Source organism: Nomascus leucogenys, unplaced genomic scaffold, assembly GCF_006542625.1.
Source record: "Nomascus leucogenys isolate Asia unplaced genomic scaffold, Asia_NLE_v1 000976F_64060_qpd_obj, whole genome shotgun sequence".
Lineage (NCBI taxonomy): Eukaryota > Metazoa > Chordata > Mammalia > Primates > Hylobatidae > Nomascus > Nomascus leucogenys.
Window position 1 is genome coordinate 1 of NW_022095992.1, and position 9,881 is coordinate 9,881.

The window sequence follows — 9,881 nt, forward strand, 5'->3', positions numbered from 1 at the left end:
CTGTGGAAAAAAAATACAACATAAAATGTACCATCTTGGCCGGGCGCGGTGGCTCACGCCTGTAATCCCAGCACTTTGGGAGGCCGAGGCGGGCGGATCACAAGGTCAGGAGATCGAGACCATGGTGAAACCCCGTCTCTACTAAAAATACAAAAAAAATTAGCCGGGCATGGTGGCGGGCGCCTGTAGTCCCAGCTACTTGGAGAGGCTGAGGCAGGAGAATGGCGTGAACCCGGGAGGCGGAGCTTGCAGTGAGCCGAGATTGCGCCACTGCACTCCAGCCTGGGCGACAGAGCGAGACTCCATCTCAAAAAAAAAAAAAAAAAAAAAAAAAAGTACCATCTTAACCATTTTTAGGTATAGCTCAGTAGTGTTAAGTGCGTTTACATGGCTATGAAACAAGTGTCCAGAACTTCTCCACCTTGAGAACTGAAGCTCTGTTCCCATTAAAGAACTATTCATTCTCCCTGCTCTCTCCAGCCCTGGCAATTGCCATTTTATGTTCCATTTCTATGAATTTGACTACTTTAAACACCTCTGATAAATGGAATCATATAGTATTCGTCTTTCAGTGACTGGCTTATTTCACTTAGCATTATTGTCCTCAAAGCTCATCCATCTACAGCTTATGACATAATTTCCTTCCTTTTTAAGGTTAAACAATATTCCAGATTTTTTTAAGGTTAAACAATATTCCATTGTGTGTATATAGATATTACATACTACAATATTACATATCATATCTTATTACATACTATATTACATATATTATAATATTGATATATATCATATATAAGATTACACATATTACATACATATATACATATATTATATAAGATATATATCAATTACAAGTTACATATATTATGAGATATATATCAATATTCTATTGTGTATATATATCAACATTCCTTTGTGTATATATAAATATTCCATTGTGTATATATATACACACAACTTATAATTTGTTTATACTATATCTTATAATATGTAATAAGATCAAGACATTTACCAATAATTTGTTCCTTTCTTCTTTAAGCCATTGGGAAATTACATATATATATACACAATGGAACACTGTTTAACCTTAAAAAGGAAGGAAATTATGTCATAATTTGGTGTATATATAGGATATATATACACATGTATAGGATATATACGCATATATATAGGATATATATGTATATATAGGATATATATATGCATATATATAGGATATATATATGTATATATAGGATATATATATGCATATATATAGGATATATATATGTATATATAGGATATATATATGTATATATAGGGTATATATACACATATATAGGATATATATAGGGTATATATATACATATATAGGATATATATATAGGATATATATATACATATATAGGATATATATACACATACATATAGGATATATATACACACATATATATAGGATGTATATATATATATATATATCACTGCATTTATCCATTCATCCGTGAGGCATGATGGACATTTGGGTTGCTTCCACCTCTTGACTGTTGCGAATGATGCTACAATGAGTATGGACATGCAAATATCTCTTCAAGCTCTGCTTTCAGTTCTTTCTGGATATATACCTAGAAGTGGGACTGCTGGATCTTATGGTAATTTTATTTTTGATTTTTTGAGGAACCTTCATACTATTTTCTACAGTGGTCATACTATTTTACAACTGCACCAGCAATCCACAAGTGTTCCAATTTCTCCATATCCTCAGCAGCACTTATTATTTTCTGTGTTTTGTTTTAATGGTGGCTGTCATAATGGATGTGAGGAGATAACTCATTATGGTTCTGAATTGCATTTTGCTTAGTTATTCTAAATAATAAAAAGTCCTTTGGTCATTATCAGCTCCAAAGAACAATCTTATTTTAGTAAATATAATAGGCAGAATAACATCCCCCACTCCCACAAAGCTTATGGCTGTGTTATATGGCTATGTTGTGCTGCATTACAAGAAGGAATTAAGGTTGCACGTGGAATTAAAGCTTCTTATCAGCTTCCCCTACCCACCTATGACTCCTTCAGGGTTGGAGCAGAGCTTGGAAGAACATGAAACGGGCAGGAAAGGCCATCCTTAACAAAGGCAGATGTAATATGACATTTGCATCTTCTGGGTAGGGCAGATTCCCAGCAGTGATTCTTTCTTTTCTATACCACATTGTGGGATCCTAGGTCTAAGTTATCCCCTTTGGACTCTTGGGAAATCCTTGTCTTTACCCAGGTGCTTCTCACTCCATTTTCATCCTCTGCTACCAATAGTAACCTCCAGCCTCTTTCGGCTGAGGCCCCTCTCCTTTGGCATGAAGCCCTTTGGACAGGTCGTTTCCAATAACCCAAAGCCAGACCCTACCTGTAAGTCCTCTTGGCTCACAAGAACACTCTGGCATCCTCTCCCCACCTCCTACCAATGTTCAGTTTTCTCTCCACTGCATATATATGTCTTTGTATGGCCATCAGGCAGGTAGTTCCAGAAACAGACTTTGACCTTCTCAGAGGAAAAAAAAAAAAAGCTTAAAATCTGTAAGCATGGCTGATTTTACAGTCTTGAACTTCTTCTAAACAATGGCCTGAATTCATTCTACATTTTCTTATGATGAGTGTTATGAACTACTACTTTTCTATTCTGGCTTTTAAGATTTTGCCCAAGTTTATTCTTAAATTAGTCAATATGTGTTTATATAGCGTATCTACGTAGAAGCCAGAAATAGTTTCATGCAGAAATAATGTGGTTGCAGTTATGGTAAATAAAATATTCATAAGAACTTGGAAATTTTGAGATAATTCACATTTTATCCTTAAAGCAATTTATTCTTAGAGCTTTATGAAAGCTATATCTTCTCTGAACATTTGCCCAAACCTCCTACACTATCTGACTTTAAACTCACTATCATTGCACCATTCAATATGAGCAAAGAACATTTTACAAGAACTCTCAACAATTGCAAGTAACTTTACCTACCACTTCCTCTCTTCCCTTCCCTTTTGTATCTTGCCCAAGTTTAAGGTTCCCAGGGATGCAAAGGATTTTCACATCATGAAATTAATTATTGCTGATATCGTGAACTCTCATTTGTGACATAAATTATAACTCTAAATACCAGTTTAAACAACTTTCCAATCTAAATCTATGATATCAAAACCAAAATTTTCTTACAAATGATAAATTCTCAATATTTTGCCTTTTGTAGATCATCTCTTAAGGAAAACACAAAAAAACTGTTAACATTGGTTGACTCTTTTCCTCTCCATTTTCCCAGGTCTCAGACCTGGGAAAATGGAGAGGAAAAGATTTTTTTTTTTACTAAATATCATTTTGAACCATTTGACTTTTACACCACTTAGATTCCCAATTCAAAAAATTTTTTAATTTTAAAATTGATAATTTGTATTTAAAAGTATGAAACTATCACTTAGCACTTAATGTTACAAGCAGAAGTCACCTTTGAGATCAGAAAATAGAGTTTTAATAGTTTTCTATGTTTTAAGGATAAATTGACTTGTATTAGATCTAGGACTTATATATAAGTTAAGCTTGGTAAATGTTTTTTCTTTTACTTTCTGGGGAACAAAGATATCCTTTGCTCTTAGATGGCTTAATATTTCAACGGTTCCCTAGCAAGCAAGCTCAGGAAAAAAAAAATGTTAACAAAAATAAAGAGAGAGCTTGGCTTTTGTGGGGAAGGGGTTTGTAGAAAGGTATGTTTTATTGGTTGATGAATCCATTTCTTAATCTGAGGACCTGCAGTCCACCAGGCCCATGTTGGGTCCCCTGGGGCACAAAGGTACTAAGACTTGATGCCTTCCCTGGAAAGATACTTGAACACTGGAAAAGAAAAAGTGATGCTTTGTCTTCTCAAAGTTGGGATTGGAGAGGGGCAAGACTTAGAACACCTAGAGAGAAGCAAGAAAACTTGAAGTCAAAATGTAGTAGAAACCACTAGAGCCTGAAAACAAGGAAGGCCTGAGGACAGGAGAATGTAATCAAAACAATGGGTGAAAAAGGCTTTCTTCCATGATCCAGGTGTCCACACCCAAAGCACAGTGGAGAATCGAGGCCTGAATCTCCCACGCAATTGGCCCAACTCTCAACAGTGAGGAAATGATCACCTTGGGCCAAGTAGTGTATAAGACAAATGTTAAAGGGAAGGCCCCAACCTCCTAGGTTTATGTAACGCCATTGTAAGCCTCAGCATTTTCTCATTTTAGAATCAGAAATAATTACACCTATATATAAAGTTGTTGTGAGGATGTGACATATTGTTTATAAAATAGCTTGCATCATGTCAGGGTTGCAGTTTTTGCTCAATAAATGCTATCTGCTGTTTTTGCTGCTGTTGTTGCCTGTAGGTAAAATTAAATGCAGTAAAGGCAGATCCTATGGATTGGCTCATTCAATCTTCATTTTACCCTCCTTTTGTGGTAACTTCCAGCACTGCCAAATCTATGAAACTCAGAACTACATTGCCAAGACTTCTTTACTTTTAGAGTTCTGGATGCCACTTAGGTTCTACCAGTTAGAAGCAATGATGTAAGATTTGGAAGAGGGAAAGGAGTGGAGGCTGTCTCCCTCTATTTCTTCTGGCAAGCAAAGTCACAAAGGCATGAGTGTCAAGGGGCAGGAGGAGCTGTGGTGGTGGCAGCTGCTTAACCTCCAGATCATGCTGGTTGCAGCGGTTTGCTCTTGACATCAATCAGGCATGGGGGGTGGGGTCCCAATTTCTCTCCTTCAGCTTTCCAGGGACTTTGTTAGCATCTGATTCCTGTATTACATCCTTTCTGCTTAAAATACCTAGGGTGATGATTCTTATTGCTAGAACTGAATCCTGACTGATTCAGAAATGGATGCTTTCTCTAAAGAAATGCCACACATAAACTTCTGTGAAAGAATATATTCATGCTGCTGCCTCAAACTTGCTTAAAGTTATTAGTTGATTTCCATGTTTAAACCAATTCAGTGTTCTTACTGATGCCATTCTCTTTGAAAACTGTGAATATAACACAACTAAAGTTCTCTGGCATCCTGAACAGTTAACTCTGTATTTGTATGTCATGTTGAAAAGCAGAGTATATGTTTGTGGTGATCATAACCCATCCACTGTCTTTCTTTATATTTATTTGGTTGAAAGCAAACTGATCCTTGAAATAATTTTGCCTCTTGATATCCATTCTTCCTTCCTTAGTATTAAGAATCCCAATTTTTGGCTGAGGACACAGCTAACCAGCTAAAATTTATTTCTGTTCTCCACGTAAGCTAGATGTATTGTCTGTTCTCACACTGCTATAAAGAACTACTTGAGACTGGGTAATTTATGAAGAAAAGAGGTTTAATTGACGCCCAGTTCCACAGGCTGTACATGAAGCATGGCTGGGAGGCCTCAGGAAACTTACACTCATGTTGGAAGGGCGAAGGGGAAGCAAGCACCTTCTGCACATGCTGGCAGAAGACAGAGAGAACAAAGGGGGAAGTGCCACACACCTTCAAACAACCAGATCTCATGAGAATCCACTCATTATCATGAGAATAGCAAGGGGAAATCTGCCTCCAATGATCCAATCACCTCCCACCAGGTTCTTCCCCCAACACTGGGGACTGCAATGCAACATATGAGATTTGGGTGAGGACACAGAGCCGAACCATGTAATTCTACCCCTGGCTCCTCCCAAATCTCATGTCCTCCTCACATTTCAAAACACCATCATGACTTCCTAATAGTCCTCCAAAGTCTTAACTAATTCCAGCATTAACTCAAAAGCCCAATTCCAAAGTTTTATCTGAGATAAGGCAAGTCCCTTCCACACATGAGCCTGTAAAATCAAAAACAAGTTAGTTACTTCCAAGATACAATAGGGTTACAGGCATTGGGTAAATGCTTCTATTCCAAAAGGGAGAAGTTGGGCAAAACAAAGGGGCTACAGGTCCCACACAAGTCCAAAACCCAGCAGGGCAGTCATTAAATCTTAAAGCTCCAAAATAATCTCCTTTAACTTAATGTCTCACATCCAGGCCACAATGATGCAAGGGGTGGGCTCCCAAGGCCTTAGGAACTTCTAGCCCTGTGGCTCTGCAGCCCCTTAGCTGCTTTCATAGCGTGGCATTGAGTGCCTGTGGCTTTTCCAGGTGCACAGTGCAAGCTGTCAGTGGATCTGCCATTCTGAGGTCTGAAGGGTGGTGGCCCTCTTTTCACAGCTCCACTAGGCAGTGCCCCAGTGGGGACTCTGTGTGGGGGTTCCAACCCCACATTTCCCTCTGCACTGCCCTAGTAGAGGTTCTCTGTGAGGGCTCTGCCGCTGCAGCAGACTTATGTCTGGACATTCAGGCATTTCCATACATCATCTGAAACCTAAGTGGAGGTTCCCAAATCTCACCTCTTGACTTTGGCACACCTGCAGGCCCAACACCACGTGGAAGCCACCAAGACCTAGGGATTGCACCCTCTGAAGCCATGGCCCAAGCTGTACTTTGGCCCCCTTTAGCCATGGCTGGAGCTGAAGCAGCTGGGATACAGGACATCATGTCCCGAGGCTGCACAGAGTAGCATAGCCCTGAGCCTGGCCCACGAAACCATTTTTCCCTCATAGGCCTCCATGACTGCAATGGGAGGGGCTGCCACAAAGGTCTCAGAAATGTCCTGGAGGCATTTTCCCCATTGTCTTGGCTATTAACATTTGGCTCTTCTTTACTTATGCAAATTTCTGCAGCCTTGAATTCCTCCACAGAAAAAGAGTTTTTTTTTTTCTACCACATGGTCAGGCTGCAAATTTTCCAAACTTCTATGCTCTGCTTCCCTTTTAAATATAAGTTCCAATTTCAGACCATGTCCTTCTTCACAAATATGAGGGTACACTTTTAGAAATAGCCAGGTCACATCTTGAACACTTTGCTGCTTAGAAATTTCTTGCACCGGATGCCCTAAATCATCTCTCTCAAGTTCAAAGTTCCACAGATCTTTAGAGCAGGGGCACAATGCCACGAGTCTCCTTGCTAAAGGACAGCAAGAATGACCTTTACTCCAGCTCCCAATAAGTTCTTCATCTCCATCTGAGACCACTCAGCCTGGACTTCACTTCCCATATCACTGTCAGCATTTTGGTCACAACTACTCAACAAGTCTCTAGGAAGTTCCAAACTTTCCCTCATCTTCCTGTCTTCTGAGCCCTCCAAACTGTTCCAATCTCTGCCTGTTACCTAGTTCTAAAGTTGCTTCCACATTTCCGGTATCTTTATAGCAATGCCCTACTTTTCTGGCACCAACTTTCTGTATTAGTCCATTCTCACACTGCTATAAAGAACTGCATGAGATTGGGTAATTAGTAAAGAGGTTTAATTGACTCACAGTTCAGCATGGCTGGGGAAGCCTCAGGAAACTTACAATCATGCTGGACGCGTGAAGAGGAAGCAAGAATCTTCTTTACCTGGTGGCAGGAGAGAGAGAATGTGAAAGCGGAAGTGCCATACACCTTCAAACAACCAGATCTCAATAGAAGTCATTCACTATCACAAAAACATCAAGGGGAAATCCACCGCCATGATCCAATCACCTCCCACCAGGTCCCTCCCCAAACATTGGGAATTATGATTCAACATGAGATTTGGGTGGGGACACAGAGCCAAACCATATCACTAGGCATGCCCATGTGACTAAATGTTGACCAGTTTGATATAAGAAAAAGTAAGTATTTTGTGTAACTTCTAGGAAGTATCTACAGAAGAAAGGTGCAGACCCTTCTTTGCTCCTTCCTGCTTTCTGTTGGAGTGTGCATGTGATGACAGGCACACAAACAGCCATCTTGAGTCATGAGGTGGCACAGTAATCATGGCACAACAGAAGAGAATGAGCTTGTTGACTGCAGAGCTGCCACATAGGCCTGGATTATGTACCTCCAGGTTTGTTTTACATAAGAAAAAAAATGGCTGGGCACTGTGGCTCACACCTGTAATCCCAACATTTTAGGAGGCTGAGGTGGGAGGATCACTTTAGCCCAAGAGTTTGAGACCAGCCTGGACAACATATTCAGACCCTGTTCCTACAAAAAAATAAATTTATTTTTAATTAGGTAGGTGTGGTGGCATGTGCCTGTAAGCCCAGCTATTTGTGGGGCTGAGTCTGGAGGATCACTTGAGGCTGGGAGGCCAAGGCTGCAGTGAGCTGTGATTGCACCACTGCACTCAGGTCTAGGTGACAGAGCCAGACCTGTCTTAAAGAAAAAAAAAAATCTATCTCTAACTTTTGGAAGCCACTGTTATTTTGTTGCTGTATTTTTATTATATGCAGCTGAACCTAACCTTAATTAGTATAATGGGAAATGCCAAACTTCTTCCCTTCACATTAACCATGGACTATTTCTCGGTTTCTAAAAACAAGTATATTCCCAAGATCTGCCTAACTGCTCAAACACAGTAGTGCACACTGCTAAAAACACTGGCCTGGGTTTAAAGTTAAAGACATTAAAAGGATTTCACTGAGGTCAATTCAGCGTACACAGTAGTCTAGTTTGTAAGCCAAACAAATGACTTTGACTTACTCATATTGCTTTCAAAATCAAATGAAGGCACCAATTTTAGGTTGAGTGAAAGATAGGTCCTCAGCCTTAGCTGATGAGACCATTAGGACTAGAGTTATTGATTCAAATGGCTGAGTTTTTTTTTCTAAACTAGCCCTCCGCTGTTGAAAGTGTGACCACACCATAGCTGACAACACATCCAATGGTGTAATCTGCTTTGCAGCTCTTTATTCCAGAGCCCATAGATCAGAGGATTAAAACACTGGGCAAATGTAAAAACGCCAAAAACCACAAGATTTAAAGCAAAGAAAAATACCCCACACACCTTCCCCAAACCTATGAATATCAGGGTTGGTATGATATGTAAGCTTATCTGCACTAAATGAATAAGGACTGTTTTCCTTGCTTTGATATTTGGCCTATTAAAATGGCCAGCCCGTTTTCCTTTGTGGTATATCAGAGAGTAGCTTATAAGAATGACAGACAAAAGAAGGAAAATACAAACCATGCCAGTGGCCCTGACAGGAGTGCCATTCAAGATCACAGGGCAAAGGGGTTCCGATTTTAAAACTGCACCCACAGTGGGTTTAGTGCCCTCTATAACGAACAAGCAAACATTCTTGAGTATAATGGTCGTCCAAGTCCCAGCCGGAATCCTATACTTAACTGAATCTACAAAGGACAGATATTTCAGTGGCCAGCAAATTGCCACATAAGTGTTGAGAGCCATCAAAGCCAGTATGAAGAGAATCCCATCTCCAATGCTCAGCTTGGTTCCAAACACAACCCAGCATATCAGCAGGGGGCTGTTGGCCAGAAGCACCCACATTCCTTAGAAAACGATCCCCAGGCCACAGTAGGAAGAGATGCACAGCAGATGCTGGCAAAGGAGGATGTATCAGCCCTCTCCCCGCACCTTTGAATCCTGTAACACTATTGCCAGAATGATGACAGTGATGACTGTGGCAAACGAGAAGGTGACCACATAGACAGAGGCCTTCACTGTTGCTTCTAGCCTCAGCCAATCTGATATGTTACAGTGCTCAGAAGACAGGTTCATGATCTTCGGAAACAGCTTGGCTCCTGGAGGAGAAAAGAACAAGAAAGAGTGAATCTGTGTTAAAGCTTCTTGTGGGTTTTCCAGCTCTCTGGTCTTATGTTCAGGCTCAAGGAACAGATTAAACATTCTTCAGTATAGAAGATGACAATTTTTGATAGTATTGATAGGGATCAAAGAAATAGGAGAAATCATTCTGGGTGTTCTTTATATTAATATTTCAGGGGAGGGACATATACAGAAATTATACACACACACACACAAAGCTTTGAAAGATATACTCTTTGTACTTAGA

At 40.0% G+C, this 9,881-nt stretch overlaps 1 pseudogene; it reads right to left on the reverse strand.

Annotated features, from left to right (window-relative positions):
• Positions 1-8,674: 8,674 nt before the first annotated feature.
• LOC100601210 lies at positions 8,675-9,589 on the reverse strand (annotated as a pseudogene).
• Between the last annotated feature and the right edge of the window lie 292 nt (positions 9,590-9,881).